Source organism: Triticum aestivum, chromosome 5D (genome assembly GCF_018294505.1).
Source record: "Triticum aestivum cultivar Chinese Spring chromosome 5D, IWGSC CS RefSeq v2.1, whole genome shotgun sequence".
Taxonomy (NCBI): Eukaryota; Viridiplantae; Streptophyta; class Magnoliopsida; order Poales; family Poaceae; genus Triticum; species Triticum aestivum.
This window is the reverse complement of record NC_057808.1, coordinates 88,359,277-88,373,033: the sequence shown is the minus strand read 5'-3', so window position 1 is coordinate 88,373,033 and position 13,757 is coordinate 88,359,277.

Genomic DNA, 13,757 nt, shown 5'->3' with positions numbered 1-13,757 from the left:
GGAGTTGCCAAGCTTTGGGTTGAAGTTTGAAAGTAATTCAACAATCCAGAGCAGAATCTTGGCAGAGTTCATTGCAGAATGGACCTCAACACCTGACGAAGAAATCCAAGAGACCGTTCTCCCCAGCAAGGAAGCGGACCGCGACTGGATCATGTACTTTGATGGGGCTTTCTCGCTGCAAGGTGCCGGTGTGCTGCTTGTCGCACCCACCAGAGAGCACCTCAAGTACGTGATCTAGATGTACTTTTCCAGGGAGATGTCCACAAACAACACTGCTGAGTACGAGGGGCTGCTTGCCGGTCTCAGGATCGCGGCGGACCTCGGGGTGAAGAAGCTCATCGTCAGGGGTGACTCGCAGCTTGTCGTCAGACAGGTCAACAAGGATTACCAGAGCCCATTGATGGAGGCCTACGTAGATGAAGTGAGGAAGCTGGAGGAACGCTTTGACGGTATCCAGGCGGAGCACGTTCCCCGAGTGGAGAACGACATCGCCGATTACCTGTCGAAGTGTGCTGCATTTAAGCTACTGTGGAACCAGGTACCTTTTTGCTCCGGTTAACGCAGCCGTCCGTCGAACCATCAACAGGGCGGAACAAGCAAAGGAAATTAGGTCCCGGCGAGTACTTTCCTATCGAGCCCCCTGGGGCTGCCGACAAGGATGCTGCCGTGGACGCCGAGCCTGCCAGAGAGCAACCGCCTCCGGCAGGGCGTCGAGCCCTGGCCGTAGAGACAGCCGCTCCCATGGCGGAGGAAATGCCTTTGGTCCTTGCTGTCGAGCCCCAGGCTCCGGCGTGGGCGCAGCATACTGTCCGATTCCTCCAAACAGGGGAATTTCCTGAGGAACAGGAAGAAGCGGAAAAAGTAGCCCGTCGGTCTGCCCTGTACCAGTTCGTCGATGACGTCCTGTACAGGAGAAGGCCGAACAGTGTGAAATTGAAGTTCATCTCCCGGGAGGAAGGACTGGAGCTGTTGGCAGAGATACATGGAGGCATATGTGGCTCCCACATAGGGTCGAGGGCCCTTGCCGGGAAGCCGTTCCGGCAAGGTTTCTTCTGGCCCACCACCCTCCAGGATGCGACGACACTAGTAACCAAGTGTGAAGCGTGTCAGTTCCATTCAAAGAAGATTCATCAACCGGCTCAAGCCCTTCAAATGATCCCTCTCTCCTGGCCATTCTCGGTCTGGGGGCTCGACATACTGGGCCCTTTCCCCCGTGCTGTCGGGGGCTTTTAGTACTTGTACGTTGCAATCGACAAGTTCACAAAGTGGCCAGAGGTGGAACCAGTGAGGAAGGTGACAGCCCAGTCAGCCGTCAAGTTCTTCAAAGGACTAGTCTGCCGTTTTGGTGTGCCAAGCAGAGTCATCACCGACAACGGCACGCAGTTCACAAGCTACACCTTCATGCAGTACATTCAAGACCTTGGCAGCAAGGTCTATTTTGCTTCCGTGGCACACCCCCAGAGCAACGGCCAAGCAGAGAGGGCGAACGCTGAAGTGTTGAGAGGCCTGAGAATGAAGACCTTTGACAGGCTGCACAAGAGCGGAAGGCGCTGGATTGATGAGTTGCCGGCGGTTCTTTGGTCAATCAGGACGACGCCAAATCGAGCCACCGATCAGACATCCTTCGCCCTAGTATATGGGGCAGAGGCAGTTCTCCCCACGGAACTCATATACGGGTCACCTCGAGTGCTCGCTTAGGATGAGCTTGAGCAAGAGCAGTTGCGGCAAGATGACACGACGCTCCTTGAGGAAGATTGTCTTCGGGCGGCTGTGAGAGCAGCATGCTACCAGCAAGCCTTGCGCCGCTACCATAGCCGCAAGGTTCATGCCCGAAGCTTTGAGAAAGGCGACCTTGTTCTTCGGCGCGTTCAGTCGATCAAGAATTCCAACAAGTTGACGCCGAAGTGGGAAGGCCCTTATCGGGTAATACGAGTCACCAGGCCCGGCGCAGTCCGCCTGGAGACCGAAGATGCCGTTCCAGTTAGAAACTCCTGGAACATTGAGCATCTTCGCAAGTTTTACCCATAAGGCGCGGCTTGCCGGGCCCCCCGACAAGCCACCTTTTGTACAAGCCTTGCCGGCAAGGCATGTAACCCTTTGTACAAAGCCAGGCGCAGACCCTGAGCACAAACAAATTGAGCGCTGGCGAGTTATAGCATGCATGCTAGGTCGAGTCTCTTCCTTGGTTAGGGTTGATAGTGTTTAGCGGCGACTAACCCCTAGCCTAGAGGTCGAGTGCGCGTCTCTCCGTTCTTTTCTGTCCTCCTTTGGTTTGCAGGGCACATGAGCACTTCTGCTGAGCTACTTGGAAGAAAGGGAATGGACCGGCGTCCCGACCCCGGCAAACCAGAGTTGCCGGGGGCTGCAAGTACAAGGATCCAACCGCGGTGAGACAAGGTTGCCGGGGGCTGCAGATCCAGATAAGTCTTTTATCCTCTGTCATGCATTTCGGAACGGAACTGGGGCATGTGAAACCTCGTTTTATCTCCAAACTACCGTGCTCCCCTTTTTCCTATACCTAAGGATTATCTCCTAGGTCTAGATTTGGTTGTAGCCGCAACGGCAAGGAGAGAGAATGAGGAGCCTAAGCCCACTTCATCCCTGCCTCTGCCAAGAGCGCGAGAATGGTCGAGTGAAGTGAGGGGGGCGGCAAGGCCTATTGCCGGGCGAAAAACGTTTATCTTAAATAATAACAAGGATTTGCTCCTTGTCGCGGGGTCTACCCGCGAACGAAAAACCCGGCAAACATCCCTTTTTCATTAAAAGCATCCCATACAGGTACAGTTCATACAGAATGAAAAACATGAGCAAGGGGATTAAAAGTTCTAAATTTAACGAAGGCCCGCAGGCTTACAAACTAAAAAAGAGATAAGATGCCCGTAATCCCTTTCTTGTCCCTCTCCTCAGGAGGCAGGTCAAGGAGGCTAAAGGGCAAAAGGGGCGCCTAGGCGAGCTACGAGCAGCAGAAAGCACCAAGAGAACACCTCGGTGGCTACCCAAGGGTGGGCCGGTGATGACGGTGCCGGGAAAGGAGCTGGAAGACGAGGCGGCAAGACCGGCAATACGCGATGAAGGCGTCGGTGCCCGCGTACTCCAAGTTGACGGCCTTGCCGCCCACCCTCTTCCTCTTCCGCAGCCTCCCGACGCCAGCCGCCCAAGGAGACGGCCCCGAGAAGTTCAAGGAGCTGGCCCCTCCCCCGGCGAAACCCCGTCGGAGGAGCGGCCAAGTGCAGATGCTGCTGCTGCCGCACCCGCCGAGGCGCGGGGCGTCCGACGCCTATTTAGACTCGTCCCCGTCATCTGCGCCGCTGTCCTCCTCGTCACTATCGCTCGAGGAAGAGCTTCCATCGTCGGAGTCTCCGTCGGAGGAGCTCTCCACGCAGCACTTCAGGCGAGTTCCAAACTCTCCGAAGACCTTGACGGAGAGCAGGCCGTCCTTCATTAATTTGAAGTAGAGGACGAGCCCCGCCGTCAGGCTGTGGATGCGAGTGAACGTCTTCCATCCACGGCGGAGATACATGACCCGAGGAGCCGGGAAGTCAACGTCGACCCGTGTGCCCCCATTCCCACAGCCCCTCATGTGCAACCTGAGGGTCTAGGGCGGGTCACGCCCCATCAACCGAGCAAACGGGGCGGGGAGACAAAGACGACGACGCAGAGGCCGGCGTAGCCTGATGAAGAACTCGCTGGGCTGGTCTTCAATGTGGCACTCCGTCGGAAAAGGCATCATTGGCGGGGGCGAGGCCGGCGCGCCGCCCCGTCCTCCTCTTACCCGAGCACCACGACCTCTGCCGCGGCCGCGCCCACGGCCTCGCCCCCTCCCCCTTCTCCTTGCGGCCGGCTCCACCACCGCGGGCTCAGGAGAAGGAGGGAGGCGTTGTCGAGCGGCGACCCTCGCCGCCACCATCGAGGGACCGGGATTCCCCTTCTCCATGGCGGGTGAGAGGAAGAAGCAGAAGCAGGAGGAGATAGAAGATAGAAGAATGCGGGATGCCATCCCCCTTCCCTCTCCTTAGAAAGAGGCGGGGACGGGGCTCAGCCGCCCCGCTCGACCAATCCAGACTCCAGAGGCGCAGGGGATCGAGACCGACCCGCTGCCCCAACCAGCGACGGCCCGATTTCCCGCCTCCACCGCTTGCCACCCCAGGCACATGAAGGACGCATGGCGAACGTGCAAAACCGAGGGGACGGGTGAAGCAACGTTACCCACCCAGTGATCGTGGGGTGTGGACGCCTTGAAGACCGCAACCCGGCCCCATTCAGTAATTGAGCCGCGCCTCCACGCCTCCCTCTTTTACGGGGAAGGCGCGAGCCGCCTCTTTACTACGATGTGACGCATGCGTGCGGGAACCGCCCCACGCATGCTGCCCACGTCACACGCACCCCTCCACGTCGCGCATTCCAGACAAGTCGTGGGAAGCGCGGCGCGCGAAAAGTTTTACTGCGGTAAAAACCGCCCCGCCTGCCCGCCCACCGTTTTGGGCCTGGCCCAACAACGTGTCGCGCTTATGTGTGGCCCAGGCCCGGGGGCTCCTGTCGGTGTACAAAAGAGGGGCCGCACTTATGTACCCCTTTTCCTGTGCACGGACAGTCGAAGCCGCGCCCGCGGCCGCACCAAGCAGAGCGGAGGAGGTGAACCAAGGAAAAACCAAAGCTAAGACGGCCAGAGCAACGCCAAGATCAAGACCGCAAAGAAGCAGAGAGGCGAAGCAGGTTCCCCCGGCAAGATCCTTGCCGGGGCAGCTCGCCCACACCATCAGAGTGAGCCACCCTCGAGCCCACGGGTTCCAACTCAGCCAACCACGTTGGAACTAGGGCTCCGGAGGCACCCCCATGGTGGCATGCAGATCTTTGTCAAGACCAAGGAATGTTCAAGATCAGATAAGGATTAAAAGACAATAGCCCTCGGCGAGATCCTTGCCGAGGAAGGCCACCAGACCCCCGGCAAGATCCTTGCCGGGGACGACAGCGCGCCACGGCAAGACCCTTGCCGGGCCACCCGGCAAGGCCCTCACCGAGGACGCCAGCCGGGCCACTTCCAGACCCGCACCAACCAAGTCTCCGCCACCGTTCGCATGCAGCTGCCTGCTCAACCAGCTGAGCAGGCACCTGCGTGGCAACATGCAGCTCCCAGGCCAACTAATCAAGCGTCTGCGTGGCGGCATGCAGATCTTCGTGAAGGCTCCACCACCGCGCCACCTCAGCTGCCTGCCTGCCTACATGGCGCCGCACGCATCGCTGGCTAGGGCGCGTGTCGAAGCGAGGAGGAGCGGCGACGGACGGGACGGGCCTCGCCCCCGTCCCCGATAAAGCTAGGGGACACCTCAGTGGCACATTAAATGCGTCTTGTCCTGTAATACGAGCGATAAGCTCGCAATACTGTACGCCTTTCCACCTCCTGTATGCCACTGTGGCAGCCCCTTTCGACTATAAAAGTAGGCCCATGGCATACTGGAGAAGGTTTCGGCTCTTTGGAACCACGCACCCACCATAGATAGTTCGAGAGCTCAAGAACTCTCTGAAATACATCCACCAAAGAGGACTAGGGTTTTACGCATCCTCGCGGCCCGAACCTGGGTAAACGATCCTTGTGTTGATTACTAATCCTGCTCTTCTCGCAACCCTGCGCCCCGGGAACCGTAGTAGGGATTCTTGTGATCCCATAGGTGTCGTTCCACACCGACAGAGTGAAATTTATTTATTTTATTCTAAGTGCCATGGTTTAGACTCGTAAGTTTATTGGAGTGATTTTGTGTGCCCCAGTTTATACTCATGAGTGTATGGAGTACGCTCGATGATTTATTTTCTTTGCATCACAGTTTATACTCGTAAGTCGTTGGAGTAATTATTATTTTGTGCCCCAGTTTAGACTCGTGAGGGTATGGAGTAATTTTTTTGGGAGCCCGAGTTTATACTCATGAGGGTATGGAGTATGTTTGATGATTTTTGTGCATCACAGTTTATACTCGTAAGTTCTTGGAGTAATTTTGTTGTGTGCCCCAGTTTATACTCATGAGGGTGTGGAGTATGTTTGATGATTTTTTTCTTTTTTTGCATCACAGTTTATACTCGTAAGTTGTTGGAGTAACTTTGCCTTTTCTTTTTATATCACACAATTTAGACTCTTAAGATTTTGGAGTATATCTTCTTTATCTGACACGGTTTAAACTCATGAAGTCTCGGAGTACCTTTGATGTTTTTTCGCGTCATAGTTTAGACTTGTAAGTTTTTGGAGTATATTTTTTTATGCCACAGTTTATACTCGTAAGTTATTGGAGTATGTTTGATGGTTTGATTTTTTTCATCATAGTTTATACTCATAAGTCGTTGGAGTATTTTTTGTGTCATGATTTTTTAATTAGGTGCACATAATGTAGCATCATTTGTATTGCAGGCATTAATTCAAAATATATGTCCTTTCTATTCAGCTTCACTTGTCTTCTATGAGAACAAATTATGATGATACAAGACCATTTGCTTCCATGCATCATCATATTAAAAATGCACCTAGTGAAATAGTCATAACCATAATATAAAGAAACAATGGTCATGTACATCCTTTTCTTTGATAAAGACTGAACAACCTTTTCTTACATATTTCACCTTGGAACAAACATTTCAGAAGATAACCGGTTACATATTTCACTCAGGAACAAACATTTCACCGGGTCCTAAGATAACCAGTTATGTTGGAATGTCGCCTATAGACCTCAAAGCTCGCATAGGCATCCAGACATGCATACTTGATCTGGTCATGGTCCAGGTTGGACTTCTCCCACTGACTGACAGTGATGCTTTTGTCCTTGTTAAGACTTATGTTTGCAGCCTTCTTTGCTAGCTTCTCCAATGAAACCAAATTGCCTGCTTTTTGGTTAGGAACCTTGATACCCAGTCCCTGCACATCAACAGGTTTTCTGATACCCAAGTTATAGAACTTGAGTTTTTCTATGTCATTGCCAATGGAGGCACCCGCAAATTCGACTGTGTCATTGTCAAGGAAGTTGCGCAGAAGTGGAGGGATAAAACTCCTGGCACGAGCCTTGTATAACTGGTAAGTTAGGCAATGCTTGCCCACACAAAGCTGCAAGACAGCAGCCCGTTGTGGCTCTTAATTAGAGAGAGCAACTTGTTGCTCAAGTGGAAGCTTCTTACGCTCTTTGCTGTGGACATATCTAGTGTATTCACAGTCAAGGCCGACAACACGGCACTTGGCGTGATTAAGATACTTTTTCCAGATGAACCTGATGAAGGCAACAACTGTTGAAGGGTTTCTAGTCACGGTAGTATGAATTCTTATACTCCCCTTGTTGATATGAAAAAGGCGGTCTGGATGATTTTTGTCCACACTCTTGGGGAATTGGACACGGACTTTGCCGACCTTAATATTGTGAAGGTTGACATGGCGAACATTTCTTCGCTGAGGTTGAGGGCACATCGACTCAAACAAAGTCAGAGAGGAATCATATGCAACGGGTGTTGATGACGACAAGGGACTTGACAATGTTGATGTTGGGTTCACATGACATGTTTCATAGCCATGGGAATTGGGGTTCTTTTTCTTGCATTCAAGGGGAAACTTGAGAACCATCTCAGAGCATTCTCCAATGGAGTTATCGGCCAGTGGAAGAATAGGCTCTGAAGCATCAAATTGAACTTTATTCTGAACCTTTGACATCCTTCCATGCAGAAACGATGAGGAGGGAAATATAATCATGGTATTGCCCCCATTCATAGGTTGTTCATAGTGGAGTTTGTCCATTGTCTTCCCTTTTCCTTCTTTTTCTACCCTCATACTTCCCTCAAACTTGAGTGGAGAGAAGACTTCCATTCCTTGGTTATGTTCAGTTGGTGATGCAGTCATATTATCCAGATGCTGATTTGTTGAAGCCGCACATGGACCAACTGGCACATCAAGCCAAATGTCTCCAATGCAGAGCGTGACCGACTGCGGCACTTGACCATCCATACCTTTGAATAAAGAAAACTTTATATCAGTTTTCTTTTAGTATATTTAGCATACACAATGTTTATACATTTTGTGTACTTTAGAAATTCATATGTTGCAATCCTATGTTGGAATTCAAAGATGAGCGGAGAAATAGGTCCCACCGGGCATGCCAGAATCTGCTGACAGGAAAATGGCAGGTGTGAAAATACGCGTCCACGTCATTGATACGGAATGAATAATTTAAATGCATACAATAAAAATAGGATCAAACATTGCAGGCACTTTATTTCCAGAACTCTTACATTTACATAAAAGATCTGTTAATTACATCTCTGTAGAGAAAAACCCTGATTAAGAATTCCAACTATCCTATTAGCATCACACGAGTACTACGAAATGTAGAAATAAAAGAAGACTACAAAATGTAGAAATCAAAATCCTCCTCGCTGTCTTCGACATCGGCGTACTCGGAGAGCCTTGAACTTCGTCTATGCTAACATATGTGTTGCATAACATTCATGATTTGACAATGTTCATTCATATAGCGCATTCATGCCTAGCTCATTAACCATCGCAAATATGTAGTGGTTGTCTTTTTAGTCATATGAAGATCTATTTAATGGTTAACTAGCCGGGCTAACGTGCGTATGTGCAATATGGGGCATAACTCTTTTTATGAGTTAATTTTGACACGCAAGTGATTTCTATGTGCATTCCTGAAATGGCGGAATATTTGATTTACTTTATAGCAACGTATATAGCGTTGCACCGAGCTATCATATGCGAGGGCTATATGAAATTTGGTGATGACATATTCAATTGCACTATGCCATGTTTAGTGCAATCAACATAGGCTGTGACCCTAATTATCTTTTAGTTTTGTGGATGCATTCACCTATATGAGAGGAATGCATGATTTAATTTTATCTGTATGAGGGATTCTTTTATGACATATGGGTTATGCTTAAATACTAGTTTTGCTAGTCTCAAACATATCATATATGGGCATGTGACTAAGTGAATCTAGTCAAATATTTATATAACTTCGGATTTGCGGGTTCATGAGAATATTTTATGAAGTTTCACTTCACTTGCATTAGTACTAACATCATGTAGCAACATTGTGCCCATGCGTAGCATAACCAAGTGAAGTATGTTGATTTCTTCTTGCTTGTATTATCACCAACGTAGCACAAACTGTATGCTCGTAGTGTAACCAAACACAAGTATATATATCAGTTTATATTTTGCATGGACATGATGAAGTATATGACAATTCTCAAAGTCTAGATATATGGCCCTAAACTATGAAGAGGAAAAGTCATGTATATTGAGTTGTCATGGCTTTGTTTCACATGGGTTTTCACTAGTACAAAATCTGAGCGTATAATGCTACTTCTTGAGACTAATGAACATATAGCCACATGCTCCAATTTTACACCCTATACTGATGCATTTAGGGGTCTAGCCAGACTATAAATTATATGAAAGAAACATATGTGAATTGCCAACAAAATAGGACTTTATGAAACCAAATCAATATGAACTTTATTTCTATTTCTATCCTTGATTTGTATCAACATGGGATGCAAGATCACCATGAGACCAAATCAAGATGGACATATTTTTATTCTTGAATTCTATCAACATGGGATGCAAGATCGCCATGAGACCAAAACAAGATGAGCATAATTTTTTGGTCTTGACTTGTATCAACATGGGGATGCAAGATCACCATGAGACCAAAACAAGAAGAATTTTAGTTGCATAGTGTGCTCTTAGTTTGCATCATTATAGGATTGAGGAGTGATATATGACCACTAGGCATCTCATGCATTATCTTGATTTGTATCAGCATGGGATCAAGATCGCCATGAGACCGAATCAAGCACAAATCCATGGGTAGCACCGAACATATATGAGGTGTACGGTGGAAGCAAAGCATTATCCATCAAGAGGTGAGGGAAAATATAGCCATGAATCCCACCTCTCCCTGGGTTCCCTCATGTACTTGTGAAGTGATGATGCAGATGAGCAGCCGCCGGTGTATGTAGCTTGTGGATATCGGACGGCCGGAGGCGAGCAGTGCAGACGACGAGCGGACGAATGGCGACTAGCCGGCCGGCGATGAGTGCATAGACGACCGCAAGTGGACGATCGGCGGCGATGATGATGAGCGGAAGACCGGTGGCGACGACGGCGAGCAAACGAACGGCCGGCGAGCGTATGTATGTGCGTGAGCAATCGATGGATGGGTCCTCAGCAGCCTTGGCAACGTTGTGTGCTAGCCTTTATATAGGCGGCCAGCGCCTGAGATGAACGCACGCACGTACTGGAGGTCGTGTGCAGGAACGTGGGAGTGGTGGGCGTGTTGGCTGATTGTACGCCAAGTCTCCTCGGTGAATTTCTTAATACCTATTTGATTAAAGTAACTAAATTGGGTTATTAGTTCTCTTTGCATGGGTTAGCAGTCCGGGAGACATCCATGTGTTTGGGCCATGGGCTGGGTAATTAGTCTATTACTTCTTAATCTTGCCGCATAATTAATCAAGACATAACAGATGCATGCACGTTGATAGTACTTGCACCATGCATGCATGTTGCCATTTGTATACGTGGGCTAGCTTGGCCAAATTAATTGTAATGACATGGGAAATCATTTTTTCATTGATATTTATATGACGGCTTGATATTTTCTTTATACATCGTCGCGCGTTATATTATTTTACGTGAACATTATTGTGCTAATATTTTTTTAGCGATGATAGAATAATGCTCGTAAATATGATATAAAATTTTGGCAATATTAGCGTCGTCTATGAAACTTTGAATTTGCGTAAACGTTGGAACTTCGCCGTTGATGATGGCGTATGTGTATGAAAGTCACGTGTCCTCTAATTTATACGATGATATGGCTCATTTTCTTCTCTTTTATTTTCGGGTCTTCTATTTTATCATTGTATTTTTTATCCATGTATTCGGCAAATCACTTTTTTGTTTTAATCATTTTATGTAAATGATTTTATTTGAATTATGCGCCATATTTTACTTTTGGCCGAAATCGGTGTCAACAGCTCTCGCTGCGGCGCTGCCGTCTGTCGTTCCCAACATGGTCAGTAAAACAAGAAGAACAGGGAGACGACTGTTCCTCGAGAGGCTGACAGTCCCAGGCCCACCAGGTCTATGGCCTAGGTTTTGTTGTTTAACATGGGCAGCCCATGACATGGTTCAACTTTTTTTGGATCCAGCAGGTATCAAGCGGCCTCTGGGCCTCCCATCCTAGCTTGTCTATAACATCAGCAACCCAAGTTATATTTGTTTTTTCAAGACGACGCACAGCTCAATTCTATTTTTCTATAAGAATGCAAAATTGAACCTATGTTTTCCCTTCTATAATTGTGTGTGTGTGTATATATATATATAATAGAAACAACATAAGGTTCCTTTAAACCTGTCGTTCACCCAACCACTTTATAGACCTCCCCACTTCCTTTCTTTTTCGTTTTCATTAATCCTATATCTGAATTTTCTCCCACTTTTTTTTCGATGTAATCTGTGTTTTCTCCCAGTACTTTTCCCTAGAACCAACTCAACTGTCCCGCGTCTAGTCTAAAAAATAATAATACCCCACGTCCTATTAACTCCTAGTGATGGCGTACATAAGCTTGCAAAGATTTTACTGACCAATGCAGTAATAGACGTGCAATCATGTGTTTATGTTTTTATAACATTTCTCCGTCTAGCCCAACATGATATTTTCACCTAGCCCAACAAGTCCGCGGATTTCAGATAAATGCAAATGGGCTTCAAATTCTACCATAATATATAAACGGGCTGCATAGATGCTACATCATTGTTTCACCTAGCCCACCAAATGGACTAAAAAAAGAAATGGACTGGCTGACATGTGGGCCACTAGGTCGAAGCCTAAGCACTTTCGCAAAAAATAAAATACAAAGGTCGAGGCCTAAGCAAGGCATTGGATTTACATCCAACAGCCAGTATTCTTCTTCAATCTCTCGTCTTCTTCCCCCAGCGCTGTCGGGACCGCCTGCTCCAGCCTCCGGCGTCCAGCTGCGCTGTTTTGTGCGCCTCGCAGCAAAATGCTACCCCACCGACGGCCTGGCCATCCCTCCACTCCTCCGCACCTCCTGTTATTCTCTACCGAGTGTAGGCCCACCCCGCACCCGAACCAGTCAAGTTTCCCACTCCTCTCCGTCTGCGACTCCACTGCGGCGTCTTCCCCATCTCCGGGGCGTTCCAGTCTGGGGCCTCGCCGTCGTCCACCGGCTTGGTGCGGGGTGTGGTCAACGTGATCAACAAACGAGAGTCATCAGAAGATGACTGTACGTGGAGAGGCTGACAGTGGTGACGCACCACACCCATGGATGCATGCATGCAACTGCATCCTTTTTACACTAAAAATAATGTTTTCTCCCCCTGACAGCTGGGACCCACCAGCTACGTCTTCGCATGCAAGGAAGTGCGTCCTTATTACGGGAAAAAAAAATGATTCTTCCCCATGACAGCTGGGACCCCACCGGCTATATCTTCGCACGCAAGGAAGTGCGTCCTTATCCTCCCTGGCAGCTGGGACCCACCCGGTCGAAACGTACGTAGCGTTGTCTGTGTACATACCGGTCGATCGGTTTGTCTGCCACGATGAACCGTGGCCGAGTAAGGAGCGGTAGCAGTTCAGGCAGTCTAGTCAAAACCGTGTACACGTACGTACAGCCAGATGCCAAAAAATACGGCCACATACATACATACGGGCAGGGTCTCCAACGCGTACTCGCGCATACGTACGAACAGGGCTCGTGTACATGGAGAGGCCACGGACGACAGTAGCAACTGCATCCTGTTCATCGGAAGCCAACCGACTGGGTCAGAACGGAAAAAACTGCGTCGTGTTCATGGGGAGGCAACAAAATCCGTCGTGTTCATCGGGAGGCAACGGAATACGTCATGTTCATCGGCAGCCAACTGGCTTGGACGGAACAAACGAGGTCTGGCGTAATCCAGAACAGAGGAAACGGGCCTTCTGTTCGATCGCGTATGGTCGAAACAGGGTCCTGCTCATGGGAAGGTTTGGCATACCGCAAAACGGAGGAAACGGGCTTGTGTTCGACCGGGTACGATCGAAACGGGGTCCTGTCGATCGGGAGGGGTGTGGCGTACCGCAAAACGTAGGAAACAAACTAGTGTTGGAGCGCCTACGGTCGAAACGGGGTCCTGTTCATTGGGAGGGGTGTGGCGTACCGCAAAATGGGACTCCACGGGCTACTGTTCATCCACCGTCGACTTCCTCCAGCCTCCACCTGCTACTGTTCATTCACCGTCGACTTCCTCTAGCCTCCACCAGCTACTGTTCATCCACGGGGTCCTGTTCATCCATCCTCCACTGGCTACTGTTCATCCAGCCCTCCACGTGGTCCTGCTCATCCATCCTCCACCGGCTACTGTTCAACCAGGCCTCCACGGGGTCCTGTTCAACCAGCCCCTCCACGGGGTCCTGTTCAACCAGCCCTCCACGTACAGGGTCCCTCCATCGGCTACTGTTCATCCACCCCCACGCCTCCTTGATCGTGGTCCTGTTCATCCAACGGCAACGACCTCTACTACCACGGGATCCTGTTCATCCAACCCTCACCGAGAACTTTTCATCCAACCCCCACCAGGAACTGTTCATCAAGAGGCAGCTTCGATCGGCTTCAGTTAGCAGCAGCAGCGAAGGAATCACTCGGGTTCAGTTAACAGCAAGGGATCGACCGGGGTTCAGTAACGTAGCTAGTGCAATCGCTCGGGTTCA